Genomic DNA, 15,385 nt, shown 5'->3' with positions numbered 1-15,385 from the left:
TATGCAAACAATTTTTAGAGCTTTCATGAGCTAATTTTAAAAATAAAATTTAAATTATCTAAACTGCCATTACTAGAATCTATAGAAGATTTTCCAATAAGAATAATCTAATTTTAATAAAACCTTACAGTTTCAAATTAGAAATCTTTACACCGATATAGTATACATTCCCCATAATATTTAAAACATTCTGAATAGTGGTATACATAACTGCCAACTGCCTAAAGGAATACCAAACTTATAAAGGCACATGCAAGAATAACTTAAATATAAGTGCCAACTGCCTAAAGGAATACCAAAGTTCTCACAGAATATGCAAGAAATTTATAAATATAACAGGACACTTATGAGGTTCAAACTGAAAACATTTAATCAGATTTGCCAGGTTTAAAGTTAATTAGGTTCAAACTAAAAGTTTATCAAATTTGCTAGAAAGTTTAAAATTGGGTAAATTGTCAATTTACACTGAATTCAAATTTTTTTTATATTCCTCAAATTTGGCCCGTTTCTGATTTTTACAACAGGAAGAAAGATCTTTCAGCACATAATTCACACAGGAGAAAACATTAAAGTGTAATGCCTGTGACATAGCATTTAACAGGAAGAGTTATTTTACAACACATATCAGAATTCAAACCGGGGAGAAACCATTAAAGTGCAATATGTGACAAAGCATTTTCTCAGGAAAAGTTATCTTGCAAGGCATAATAAAACTCAATGGGTTTTGATGGAGAAAGGACGATAGTCCTATCAAGAAACTAGTGTAGGTTGCCATGCAGCCGTCTTGTGTTTGTGATCTGGTTTCAGCCTGCCGAACTGCTTGTAGATTGTCACTAAACAGCTCATCACAATGAGATCTGTAAATATATACATTGGAAAACAATGTAAATACTAAGTTGAAGTAAAAGATAAGGTATGGGAGCATGAACCAGAAACGGTTACCTCCAACAGAGGCACTACCATCTTTCATAAGATAATTAAGGAAAATATATAGAAGGAGGTGCTATAAGACCTGATATTGTGATCAAGAATATAAGAAAATACAGCAAACAGTAGCAAACAGTCGTAACAGTACCCAGTGTTTTAGGCCTCAATAGAGCAGAGGCTGAAAAAATATAAAAAGACTAAACCTGAAAAATTTACGGGAACTAATAAATACTAATACCTCACTGGGCTATTTTCCCTGTTAGGGCCCCTGGGCTTATGGCATCCTGCTTTTCCAACTAGGGTTATAGCTTAGCAATTAATAATAATAATACTAGTAAACCAAGCATGTAGCCCTTGCTATTACATTCTTAGCCAAGGAATTATGATATTAGATACCAAGCACAAGTTTAAAGTAAAACAAATCATCTATCCAACAACTAAAGAGCAAAATTGTGGTTTATGAAGCCAGAAAAAGTCTAAAATTATCTTTGGTAACTGTACAGAATATTTGAACACTTATTACAAAGTTTAGATTTCTTGTCAAAATAAATTAATCTTATGAACTGTCTGAAGGCAATCAGACCTTACATTAGACAAATAAATTCCATTATCTGGAGACAGCTAAGCTAAAATTTAAAAGCTGGCCATTACTCAATTTACATAAATCTGTGCCCAGGTTATTTATAGCTTACCTTAAGATGCTAACTTTACTTTTCCTTCGCTGGAGACCAAAAGAAAGGCTAGTCTTTTTTAAGACTCAATGGATGCCTCTTTCTGTGTCATTCACTTGGTCCCTATTATCACGGATGCCACAAAACTGAAAAGAATGATATAGTTACCAAGATTGTATACAGTTCAAACATGCCAATGGCAAATCACTAAACAAAACTGCAGCTCTTGAGTAAACTCCAACTGGCTAGGCAAGCATGAATGGGCACTCAATTTTTTTATTACTAAACTTCATTGAAAAAGAATAAAGTAAAAAAATTATCTGGTGTAATCAATTGCAGTTTCATAAATCAGCTGCGTATTAGGGAATAGGCTTTTGAAGTTAGTGCTAAAATATTTAACCGCCAATTTATCAGACAATTATCTTAAATTTAAAGTCTACTGTAATTCTGTAAGTTTTACTGTAGTTCTGTAAGTTTTAAACTTAAAGCTTCAGTTTTGATTAATCAATAGACATAAAATTTAAAAAAATCTGAAAATCTATAAACCGACCAATAGAAAGTACCTTCAAGCGTTTTACGAATACCTGTTCCCTAGCGGAATAGGCAAATGTAGTGTACACCAAACACAAGAACAGCGGCAGAGTGTGTAAAAAGAAACATGCGCTAGCTATAACCTGACTCAATTTTAGCTTGCTTGGATTTTTTTTTTAAGTTCAATTTTTATATGTGCAATAGTATTTACTGCTATTTTATGTTAATTTATTAAAGTTCCTTTGAAATTATCTTTCATTTTTGGTTGGCTTTTATCCTACCTTATTTCTATTTCCATCCTTTTATTATTTTTATGTGCGATTCAATTTAGAGTTATTTTATACATTGTTTGTATATACAATTAGTTTATATTACTAAAGAGTACACAAGGGTGCATCATGCATTTCAGATTCAATAAAAATATACAATTGTGTTTTATATACACCTAATATTCTACAATGGCCTACAAACTAATCTAATGTATGCCTACATATCACATATGACTAAGTATGACAAATCAGATATACAGTATGTTTTACTTTATTCGAACGTGATGTTATATAGAATATTTAAAAAGTATTTTAACATACAAAAGTTGAAAATGCAAGAAAAAAAGTTATAAGAGACATAGCTACTAAGTTTCTGAAAAAGACAATCATGAGTATGTATTCATCTATAAATGTACCTATTTTTAAAATTACAATTTAGTTATCTAAAATTTGGGGCGAGTTTTGGTTCTGTAACGCTAAAGTATTGTCTTACAGGAGTTAATTGCCGTATATAGAGAAGATTAATGGGTTAACCAAAGACTAACTGACGGAAGATAAGAAGGCCGAGGCTAATAGCACTCAAATGACTTCTGAAAAATGCAAGAAACTCCCATCAGAAACTAATGGCTCAATCTGTTAAGTGAGCGGTTAAACATTCAGAGCCGTAATCCTTACGGGAATACAGGATGGAGTTAAATTGTAAATTTGGTACACATTTCATAATTTACTACACATTTCATAATTTACTACTATGCCCAAAAGGACATTAAAATGTTTTTTCAGAGTGATTGAGGTTTTGCACGAATATCACTTTAATTTTCCTCGGAAATTAACTGTTTTAGACTTACTCTATAACAAAACTAACCCAACAACCACCTAACCTAAGGCCCTGAACCCCAATCTAGGCCTAGCGGGGGGGCTCCCCCTCACTGCGACCGACCCCCCCCCCCCCCCCCCACTTTAAGGCCACAGGGATTTTCGGGGCATTACTTAACCTAAGACACTAAAATAACACCAACCTAAGCCTAAGTTTATATTAACCTTAAAAAGGCCCTTGTTAGTCTATATCCTGTCCGAAGACGAATTACCGGTTTCGACCCGGTGTCGTTGTCTGTCACTATGGGATACATATAATTTCCCAGCTTCAATAAAAGAGTTGATGCAACTGACTTCTCTAATGAAATTGTCTATAAACAAATATCTTAAATATTGTTAGAGAAAAAGTTGTTACCAGGGCGTCTCTACCACTTTGTATATCACGCCAAAGGCGTTCATTGTTTTGCGTGTGCACACTACAATAGTCTGTCGACAAATATATCCTTCAGCAAGTGTGCGATACGCTGCCCACCCGTCACTAATCACAACAGAACTAGGTAAAATAAGTTATTTAATAAGTGGAATAAGCGTCCCTGCACTTCTGTCTTGGCCTTATTTGTTAAGAGGAATAACTAATTTTTGCTTAAGAGATTCACTTTATTCCCCCAAACAACCACACTTGGGTAAGTTGTCGACCACGATTGTATTAGCGATGTACAAAGTTTCGTCGATTTCCACAATGACGTCACGACTACCAATTTGCGGTTCATTGGAACACCATTGTTCCGTTTCGAAACAAAACGATCGCCAATCTACGCTTGTTCTAATTGACCACTTTAGGCCACGTATAATATTGGTATGATCAAAAGATTTTCCTAACCAATGGTTTACAAACAAAGCAACTGCCCAGAGTTTCACATGAACACTGTCTAAAAACATCCCCTTAAAACGGCTAACAGAATACACAAACTTTCTTACCTTCTGCTTATTAAGCTTTCCTCGACGGCCACACGAAAATTTATGCCTTTTTTCACTATATGTACAAGTTATATCACAGCGAGGACAAAATACTTCGGTAGGTAAAACACGTGCCTGCAGAAATGTGATGAATTTGGAATCTTAAGAGTGATATCGTCTCAAATTCAAAGTAGACTATAACATGCACGACAAGTTATCTGAACGACGGCCATGCTTTGTACTGCCTGAAGCGCCAAAGTGGTAGGAATATTCAAGTATAATTGGCTTTAGTTTGTTTACAACGAGCCAATCATTTCAAAGTATCTAGTCACGTGGTGCGTGAGTAAGTCACGTGGGGCAAACAAACTAAGTGTATAGGTGGAACAAAAAGAGTGGGCGGAGCTCTGAAGTCATTTTTTTTGGTGGGAGTCAAAGGGTGAACATCTCTTAAATAGCCACTCGCCTTAGTTATAAAGTCCTCACTTTTTGTAAATGTAACAAAAATAAATTACTTATGTTCTATAAATCTTCGGGCATAACTAATCGTACATTCCTAATCAGAAAAATGCGATTTACGCGTTTCTGAAGTACTTATAGGTCGCTAAGCTGGTTATTCTCTCTAAAATAATACCCCAAACATTGCCAATCAATGTCCTACGCATAAAACATTTCATATAACAGGGCATTTAAATTTATATAACCCTTCACAATAGCACAATTCACCTCGAGAATATTTCTATATACATTTCCACAAAACTTACACTACTAACGTCTTCACACACTTAAACCATTGCTACTTATGCGTACAACGGAAAATATTATTAGGAAGTCAGGTCGGCTTTCGTCATCAAACAAGGACGATTCACTAAAACAAAATCATGAACTGAAGCTTTCGTCCTTTCGAGACCCTTCCCCAATCGCGTAAGTGCTGCCATCTATTGAGCAGTGTAGTGTGTAAATATATATTTCCATAACTTGGTATAAAACTCCATTGAGAAATGTATCAAAATGTATTACTTTGAACGAGGACTTTTCATAACAATAATTTTCACATGATAGTTATAAAAAAAATATATATTGTTGCAAAATCTTATGCTTATAAGAAACTTTTTTTCTATACATGGGTTTGAAAATATACTTTGCTCACAGTACATTTGAAATTAATCTTAACCTTTTCAGCTAAGAGAATGATTTTCACGATAGTGATGAAGGAGAAATTACCCGAGTGCTACAAGTGGATGAGATCATAATGAGGGGTAGATGGAGATGGTTTGGGCATGCTCTTCGCACTCTCCAAGAGAGGTTAGTTCACCAAACTTTCAACTCGGGTCCATAAGGCACTAGAAAAGTTGGAAGACCTAGGCCTACATGGGTGAGGACTATGAAGTGTGAAGTAGATGATGAATGTAGACGTAATAAATTAAAAGCCCAAGATAGAGACGACTGGTGAAATGTAACCGAGACCCTTTAGTATTATTATTATTATTATTATTATTACTATTATTATCATTATTACCTGCTAACCTGCAACCCTAGTTGGAAAAGTAGGATGCTATAAGCCCAGGGGCTCCAACAGGGGAAATAGTTCAGAGAGGAAAGGAAACAAGGAAATAAGAGAAGCAATTAACAATTACAATAAGATATTTTAAGAACAATAACAGCAATGAATTAAATATTTCATATATAAACTATAAAAAATTTAACAAAATAAGAGGAAGAGATATAAGATAAAATAGTGTGCCCGAGTGTACCATCAAGCAAGAGAACTCTACGCCAAGACAGTGGTAGACCATGGTACAGAGGCTATGGCACTATCCAAGCTAGAGAACAATAGTTTGATTTTTGAGTGTCCTTCTCCCAGAAGAGCTGCTTACCATAGCTAAAGAGTCTCTTCTACCCTTACCAAGAGGAAAACAGCCACAGAACTATTACAGTGCAGTAGTTAACCCCTTGAGAGAAGAATTGTTTAGCAATATCATTGTTGTCAGGTGAATGAGGACAGAGGAGACTGTAAAGAATATGCCAGACTATTCAGTGTATGTGTAGGCAACGGGAAAATGAACCGTATCCAGAGAGAAGGATCCAATGTAGTACTGTCTGGCCAGTCAGAGGAACCAATAACTCTCTAGCGGAAGTATCTTAACGGGTAGTATCTTTGCATCAAGAGGCGTAGGAGATGATGATGATGATGATAAATGAAAAGCATAAATTAGAACTTTCCTCTCGTGCTGAAGTTTAATTGAGCTTTTTTAATTAAGCTTTTTCGGAATCCCTGAATTAACCAAAATAGTTTTCTCGCTAACGGGAAAAATTTAGATACTGTGAAACATATTTTCATTAACTGACGGAAATGAAGCCTCAATTTACCGTCAGTCGCTTTGGAAATGTAAATTACCTATGTTTATTATTATTATTATTATTATTATTATTATTATTATTATTATTATTATTATTAATATTATTATTATTATTGTCATTGATGTGATTTTTTTTTGTTATTATTATTATTATTATTATTATTATTATTATTATTATTATTATTATTATTATTATTATTATCTCTTTTTGTCATTGATGTGATATTATTATTATTATTATTATTATTATTATTATTATTATTATTATTATTATTATTATATGACATAAGTGAGTCACATTTATAATATAAAGTATGGATCAGATTAATGGACTTATTCTTATATGAATGATAAATTACAGCGAGACAAAGTTAAAGAAATTGAACAGCTAAGTGAAACGAGATGGGAAGTAAAGGGTTAAAAGCTATGCTGTGAGAAGCCAATGGATCGTGCCAAGGACCATTGGATTTGTCTGCAGTTTGCCTCGCAAACATCCGTAATGTGCGGTCGATCGGTTAGGTTATAACTGAGAGACTCATGAATGCAACTAACTTTATTTCAACAGATAGTGAGCTTTTATAGCAACAGTTTCAGTGAAAGAGGGTCATAAAATTCAAACACATGGGTACAAGCAGAATTAAAATAAAATATATTGAGATCTGTAACAACATTGAAAATCCTTCACATATAAACTATAAAAACTTGAAAAAAAGAGGAAGAGAAATAAGATAGAACAGTGTGCCTGGGTGTACCCTCAAGCAAGAGAACTCTACCCCAAGACAGTGGAAGACCATGGTACAGAGGCTATGGCACTACCAAGACTAAAGAACAATGGTTTAGTTTTGGAGTGCCGTTCTCCTAGAAGAGCTACTTACTGTACTGTATATATATATATATATATATATATATATATATATATATATATATATATATATATATATATATATATTATATGTATATACATATGTATATATGTGTGTGTATCCAAACACTTGCTCATTATATTGATAGTAGGTTGGCCAGGGCAACAGCCGTGCGTTGAGATACTACCGCTAGAGAATTATGTGGTCCTTTGACTGGCCAGATCCTCATCTCTGGTTACGGTTCACTTTCATTTTGCCTACACATACACCGAATAGTCTGTCCTATTCTTTACATATTCTCCTCTGTCCTCATACGCCTGACAGCTCTGATATTACTTAGCAATTCTTCTTCACCCAAAGGGTTAACTACTGCACTGTAATTGTTCAGTGGCTACTCTCCTCTTGGTAAGGCTAGAAGAGACTCTTTAGCTATGGTAAGCAGAGTTCTCTTGGTTGATGGTACACTAAGGCATACTATTCTATCTAATTTCTCTTCCTTTGGTTTTGTTAAAGTTTTTATAGTTTATGTAGGAAATATTTATTTTAATGTTGTTACTGTTCATAAAATATTTTATTTTTCCTTGTGCCCTTTCCTCACTGGGCTTTTTTCTCTGTTGGGGCCCCTGGTCTTATAGCATCCTCCTTTTCCAACTAGGGTTGTAGCTTAGCGAGTAATAATAATAATAATAATAATAATTCACAAAAATTCGCTGCTCGTTCATCCACCCTTAAAAATGCCTCAACCTCAGTGGCCTTATTTTTGTGGAAAATTTAATAAAACGTCAATTTATGCTGAATTTTAGCTTACAAGTCGATTATTCTCATTTTGAAATGAAAATGAGCCATTTCATTTCAATCTAACAATCTGAACAATGGTTATTCATTATGGTCTATTTTTCGAAAACATAGGAAATATCCATTGTAAATTAGAAACGCAAATTAGAAAGTCTTCTTTGTTCCGTAACCGAAATACAAACCACGCTATTTACAAAGGGTTATTACTTTTAGCGTAGCTGAAATGGCGAGCCATTAGAATTTAACGAGGGTGTATTACCCCCGCGCTAGTTAGCGGGGGGGTAGGGGAGTGGTAGCTAGCTACCCCTCCTCCCCCTCACACACAGGTGAATACTCACTTTCACTTTTGGCTCGGACTGTGACAGACGTCTCTGTCTTGGTCCTCGCTTGGCAGCCATTGTCTGTTTTGTCTTTACTTAATCGCTTACTTTTCTTTTACTCAATATATATGTAAACATGTTTTCATGTTTGTATATATATTTGAGTATAGAAATAAGTAAGTTTCCTTTTCAGATGTGTGTGTGTAGTGTACGATATCTACGTGGAGGCCTCGGCAGTTAGGCCACCACGGCCTAATTTTATGGGTTGCGATCGAGTTTGACTTCGGTCTTTCTCTCTCTCTCTCTCTTGAGGTCGTTCACCCTTTTACTATGTTTTACTACGCCCTTGTAGCTTCCTTCCCGTGTGGGTGGGGTTGCTACGCCGTACATTTTGTCTCAATTAGTTTATGAATCTAATTGTAGTTGTTAATTTTTCAGCTTGTAGAACGATTCCTTTCGGGGTTTTCGTTTTTTCTTTAGTGTTCATTCATTTTTCAAATTACATAATTACATAGTTACATAATTATAATTGTTATAATTCTGTTTTGGTTACAGCTCTCCTTCCGCGAGTGTAAGTGGTTGTGAGGGCACGTGCCTGTTGTGTAATTCTTGTTCCTTTTCCTCGGGATTCCTCTTCGGAGCCTTCCCGGGGGAATGAATGTGTACTAATATTATTTGTTTTATTTTTTTACAGTTACCGATCTAGTTCGTTTCTGTAATATAGCAACGGTGTGAGCTGTCTGGTTGAGTCCTGGGGATTCGGCTGTTGCTGCCTCCCCCCTTGTATTGTCGTCAGGGGCGTGTCTCCTTCTACTGGTAGTACTCCCGTGTCGACGGACAGCTCTCCAGTTCATTTTAGAACAGTCAGGAGGCTTGCCTCCTTGGGCGGATAACTTTCCTTCCGAGGGAAGTTTTTTCCTGTCCAGGCTTGAGCTTTTCCTCTTTTGGGGGGTTCTTCTCTTGCCTTTTTTTCGTGCGACTATGCTCTTGGTGCTGAGCGGTCGCACCTGCAGTTTCGCTCAAGGGGCTGGGCAACTGCAGGAGCTCCTCTTCGGAGGATTGCCCCTTTTAGGTCACTGGCTGACCAGTCTCTTCCACGAAGTGTTTCTCTTTCGTTCGCGAGAGAGTACACTCATAGAGACTCCTCTTCGGAGGTTTCTTCTGTTGCTGTTGCTGTTGGCCTCCCTCGCCGTAAGGCCCTCCGTCCGCCTCGTCGTAAGGGCCTCTCATCTCCCTATAAGGGTGCTTGAGGCGCCTTTTTGAATCTCCGTTTGCAGCCTACAACTTCTTTTTCTCGATCTTCCGTCTTGGTGCAGATGGACAGCAGTCTAATCTCGTCTTCCGACGGGCAACGGTCTTCCCGACGGACAACGGTCTTCCCGACGGACAGCGGTCTTCCGACGGACATCAGTCTCCCCGACGGACAGCGGTCTTCCGACGGACATCAGTCTCCCGGCGGACAACGATCCCTTCGGGGCAAAGGGTTGCCCCCACGGGGGTTCTTCCCTTGCGTGTCAGGGTTTCCCTGCGCGCCCTTCTGTTCGTCAGCGCTCTCCTGTTCGTCAGCGCTTTCAAGATGATCTTCCCTGCGGTTCCTGTTACGTGCCCTGTGCGCCCACGTTCGCCCTCGCGATCTAGAACTTCGGTTCAGGTCGGGGTCAAGGACTCTTCTTTACGCAGGCTTCCACGCGTAGCCTTCTGCTCGTCAGCGATCATCAGCTCGTCAGCGATCATCAGCTCGTCAGCGATCATCAGCTCGCCAGCGATCGTCAGCTCGTCAGCGATCATCAGCTCGCCAGCGATCTCCGGATCGCCCACGTGTGTTACAGCTGGCACGCCAACGTTCTCCAACACTTCTGAAGGAACATGGTTCGCCAGCTACTAGCTCAACTGCGGATGCTGATCGCCATCGCGCGACCCTCAACTGCAGATGCTGATCGCCATCGCGCGACCCTCAACTGCGGATGCTGATCGCCATCGCGCGACCCTCAACTGCGGATGCTGATCGCCATCGCGCGACCCTCAACTGCAGATGCTGATCGCCATCGCGCGACCCTCAACTGCGGATGCTGATCGCCATCGCGTGACCCTCAACTGCGGATGCTGATCGCCATCGCGCGACCCTCAACTGCGGATGCTGATCGCCATCGCGCGACCCTCAACTGCGTGCCATCGCACAACCCTGAACGATTGCCCGCTTACGCATGCTGCTCCTCATCGCACCACCCTGAACGATCGCCCTCCTGCAGATGCTGATCACCATCGCACCCTTTCACGCGATCATTCACCTGCGCATGCTGCTCGCCATCGCACAACCCTGAACGATTGCCCGCTTACGCATGCTGCTCCTCATCGCACAACCCTGAACGATCGCCCTCTTGCGGATGCTGATCACCATCGCACCCTTTCACGCGATCATTCACCTGCGCATGCTGCTTGCCATCGCACAACCCTGAACGATTGCCCGCTTACGCATGCTGCTCCTCATCGCACCACCCTGAACGATCGCCCTTCTGCAGATGCTGATCACCATCGCACCCTTTCACGCGATCATTCACCTGCGCATGCTGCTCGCCATCGCACAACCCTGCACGATTGCCCGCTTACGCATGCTGCTCCTCATCGCACAACCCTGAACGATCGCCCTCTTGCGGATGCTAATCACCATCGCACCCTATCACGCGATCATTCACCTACACATGCTGCTCGCCATCGCTTACCGCCAGCGATCTTCTTCACCTACGCGGCAGCACGATCCCTCGCCGTCACGCCCATTCGCCCGCGCGATCGCGCGCCCGCGCGATCGCTCGCCTGCGCGCCCGCGCGATCGCTCGCCTGCGCGCCCGCGCGATCGCTCGCCTGCGCGCCCGCGCGATCGCTCGCCTGCGCGCCCTCGCGACCGCTCGCCTGCGCGCCCGCGCGACCACTCGCCTGTGCGCCCGCGCGACCATTCGCCTTTGCGCGACCGTTCGCCCTCGCGCGACCATAGTTCGCGGCGAATTCCACAGCCGGTGGTAGCAGCAGGGACGCCTGCTCCTAGGCGGCACTCGGGATCACCTCCATCCAAGCACAGGTTGGTAGTGCAGGACGAAGACAGGTCAGTACAGCATTCTTCCCACCTTCTTTTCAGGCAGGAACCGTCGTGTCCTCTCCAAAGGATCGCCCGATCCCTTTCACCTTAGCGAGGATTTCGGACTCTGTGTCCTTGGAGCAGCAGACATGGTTTGATCCGCTGGCACGGGCGTTAATGAGGGTTATGAAACCAGCACTCACCGGCCAGGGTAACAAACCAGCGGCTGTCTCTCCTACGCTGAAGAGAAAGAGAGGAGTGGACTTCGTGGTGACTTCCCCCAGGGCGAAGTTGGTTCCCAAGAGGTCGGTCTCGAGGGTCCCCACTCCTGCACGAGTACTCTCTCCTTCTCCCGCCCTGGAAGGATTTTTGGCGGGGGGGGCTTTCCGTTGAAGATTTCTCCATCGGACAAGGGGTGACTGCTTACCTCTTCCTCTGGGAGCTTACCAGGTTCTTTCCCTCCTCGGTTACGGCCCGAGGTTTGGTTCAAGGAAGCTACAGGAAGATCAAGGGTACTTTCCTCCTCTCGAGCTCAGGCACCTTGGCCTTTCGTCGTTAAGTATCTACTTGCGGACAAGCTCGATGTTGTACCATCTGGACGCACTGACTGAAGGCTTCCTTCGGGTGTCTCATCTGTGGAGGTCAACGACCTCAGACACCCTTCCATCCTTGAGAAGAGTTTTGTCTTTGCCCAAGGACAGAGACTTAAACATCTGCTGTGCGGAGTAAATCGACTTCCGGTTTCACTCCTCCAAGGCGCTTTCTTCCAGACTCTGCAGGGCTCCAGCTCCCTTTTCTTTCAACCACGTCGGCCTAAGTTATCGGCTACGACAACTGGGACAAGGTGTCCAATTGCAGTTTCCTCCTGTCAGGAACAGATGGCACGGGAGACTCCCCCGGGGGGGGGGCATAGCCCTAAAAGGAGTTCACGAACTCTAGGATTGCAGGTTTTTTCGCTGGGAGGATGCTTAAGGTTACTCATCCGAATGACAGCTTCCCGATGCCCATTCCCGCACAATCTCTGTGAGTAGCCAAGGATATCGCGCCTGCCGTCTCTGTCAGCGAATTCAGTGTCTCTGAACCTCTATGCCATAGCATCAGCAGAGTTGCCCGGTTGGGCAGAATGATCCATACCTTAGGCGAAGGTCTTCCTTAGGATCATCGACGGCTTCACCCCCGGCCCCCTCAGTCGATCCTTTCTTGTAAGGAAGGATCTGAGAGGGGATGTCCATAGTCGACCTCTCAGCCCTGATCAAGTTTGTCGAACAAACTTCGGCCAGCGTAGACCAGCAGAATCGATCAGACTGGTAACGAGGCGACAGGACTCCTTTAACCCTGGATCGGAAGGACGGGTACTTTCAGTTTCCATTCCATCCATCTTCCAGGGTGCTCGTCGAATTCAGCCTAAACTGCAAGTATTCCTGCTTATGATGCAGTGTGGCTATCCCGCCGTGGCATAGCAGGTGTGTTTCCCCAGAGAACTCTCCCTGCCTTCCTTTTGGCCGCTCAGGTGCAGACTTCCGCCTCCTCTGCTGTTTGGAGGGCTGGTCAACTCCGGTAGGCTCGGGTTTCGACCTTCTTCAGCGCCGGGAAAAGCTTCCGAATGCTGACCATGAGTGTGGACTCATGGTATTTTGCTTGGAGCCTTCTCTTCCTCTGCCTCAACATCTGGAGTATCTGGCCATGATATTGAGTCAACCGCCTTACCACGTTGGAAACCCCGCTTCTCGTCCGTCCAGCGAGGTTAAGCAACGTCGGTACTTGGATGGGTGACCACCTGGGGACGCCAGATTCTGTTACCACATCCTCCGAGCCTTCCTTTCGGTTGACTGTGGCAAGACTGAGGAGAGTCGCAGTACCTGTTCTCAGTCAAGCAGAGTTTTCAGCCCTACCTTGGAACGTTTCCTAGTTCTTCTTTCCTCATTGACCCGTTTATAGTCCGAACGGTCGCCTCAGGATAAGTTCCATGTGGGGCGATCCAAGTTCCGGTGGCTTCAGCCAATGTTTAACCGGACTCCCTGGCCCTATGGGACCAGCGGAACTATTAAACCTGCAATTGGGGTTGACCTATGGAGCCTCTTGATGGTAGTGGATATTCTCGTCCTTTCCCCACATTCTTGATGCGGTTCTCGGACTCGTCAAAGGAAAGGGGGGGGGGGGGGGGCATGTTCCGGTCCAGGCCTATGGTCAAGACCTGAAGGATACCTCTCCATCATTCAGGCAGGCTTAAGGGCCTTAGTCTGGCCCCTCTTCAGATCCTACCGCTCCTGCCAAGTCGCCCCGTTGCGTGTCGACTTCATGCTAACCAGCAGGGGACGCATTTTCACACCTTCACATCTTGCAGTAGAGATACCGGGATGATTGAGATTCTCTCAATTCCACCATCGGCTCTCTCATTCCAGGCAGGGGAATGTTTCTCTCAGACTATCCGAGCAGAGCCTCATAGAGAGAGTGTACCTAAGGGTCTTTGACCTTGGGTAACCAGCAAGTGCTGGTCTGGGGGACCTGATCGCGACAGCTTGGAACCTCAAGCTTCCGCTAGTTTTCCCCCCAGTCTCAGACCCCGAGACTCTGGCAAGATGCATTCCGGTGATGGTGGGACAACTTCGACGCCTGCGTCTTCCCTCCTTTTTGTCTGCGGACAATGGGTCTCAACAAAACCAGGTTGTCTGTCAACCTTTCAATGGGAGAGCTCCACTGGGACTATGCGCAGAACGGTTTCTGGACCCTCTGCTTCCCCTGACGGAACTCCCGGGAGAGCTTCTCCCACGGCGCAGACTACTCAAGCAACCACACTGCGACATCTCTCCCGAACCGGGGCGTCGCTTCGGCTTCATGCCTGGAGACACTACGCTTCCTCCTCTAGAAGAGACAACCCGCTACAGTCGCGGTACGGAGGTCGCGTCATCTGCGATAGTCATCCACAGGGGTCTCCCAGGCAAAGTGAAGAGTCTAAGGTGGTTGGTGCCGTGGGAGATATACCTCTTCCCGTGAGGCCTCTTCTCCAGCAATAACGGTCTTATTGCCTTTCGGCGGGAGGAAACTCCTTTCCGCTCTTGGCAATGAAGCCTGTCGCTCAGCCTTTCCCTGACCTTCAGGCTTAAAGGAATAACTTTTTCCTGCCCGCTGGATCTATCCTCGCTCATGCGAAGCTACGATCGTCCCTGCCCTAGTCGGAGGAAGACCTCCAACTTGGAGCATGGCTCGGACTTTTAGTCCTTTAAGAGATCTTCTCAAGACCCTTTTACGACAGGCCTCGGATTGTATTCCGCCTTGGGTCTTCTGCTCACTCTGGCCACGGCCAGTGTGTAAGCAATCTTCTTGGTCTCTTACTACTCCCCCCCTTTTCTAAGGAAGAGGAGAAGGCAACATTCAGGCTCGCTCCTGAGTTGTTGGCTAGACTCAGAATCTGAGGGTCCCGACCCTTCGGTCCGATTCATTCAAGATTTTGAGTCTCCATTCTGTGTCTGATGTCCCAAGACCTTCTCTTTCTTGCCAGTACAGGAATCGAGAGGTTAGCGCTGGGAACAGCTGCAGTTTGGCCTCAGTTGCAGCCGATTTGGGAACACAAGGAGGACATGGGGGGAGAGTCACCAGTATACCTCTTCAGCCCGGACTCAAGGACATTCATCTCGACCTGTCTTCAGACCCTCCCCCGTCACGTCGCCCTACAGCACGATGTTGGATACATCGCAACGTCCCTCGCCTTCGAGTAATACTACTCTGTGACGCAGGTGCTACAAGCTGGAGTCTGGAAGCGTCTGATGACCTTCGCAGCCCGCTTCCTGCAGGGCGTGACCCACAGGAGT

General features: G+C 43.5%; 1 long non-coding RNA gene across 3 annotated transcripts; it reads right to left on the bottom strand.

The window, feature by feature from the left end:
* Positions 1–644: 644 nt before the first annotated feature.
* Positions 645–5,015, bottom strand: LOC137648855 (uncharacterized). 3 transcript variants are annotated; one of them, XR_011045718.1, is made up of 4 exons: positions 4,933–4,963; positions 4,193–4,306; positions 1,620–1,744; positions 645–857 (listed from the first exon to the last, which is right to left on the bottom strand). It is a non-coding gene; the product is annotated as an uncharacterized lncRNA (long non-coding RNA). The 3 variants fall into 3 exon arrangements; XR_011045716.1 differs by lacking the exon at positions 4,193–4,306 and having other exon boundaries at positions 4,933–5,015; XR_011045717.1 differs by lacking the exon at positions 4,933–4,963 and having other exon boundaries at positions 4,193–4,922.
* Between the last annotated feature and the right edge of the window lie 10,370 nt (positions 5,016–15,385).

The sequence above is a fragment of the Palaemon carinicauda genome, chromosome 10, assembly GCF_036898095.1.
Source record: "Palaemon carinicauda isolate YSFRI2023 chromosome 10, ASM3689809v2, whole genome shotgun sequence".
Taxonomy (NCBI): domain Eukaryota; kingdom Metazoa; phylum Arthropoda; class Malacostraca; order Decapoda; family Palaemonidae; genus Palaemon; species Palaemon carinicauda.
This window is presented reverse-complemented; position numbering and strand designations above follow the sequence as displayed.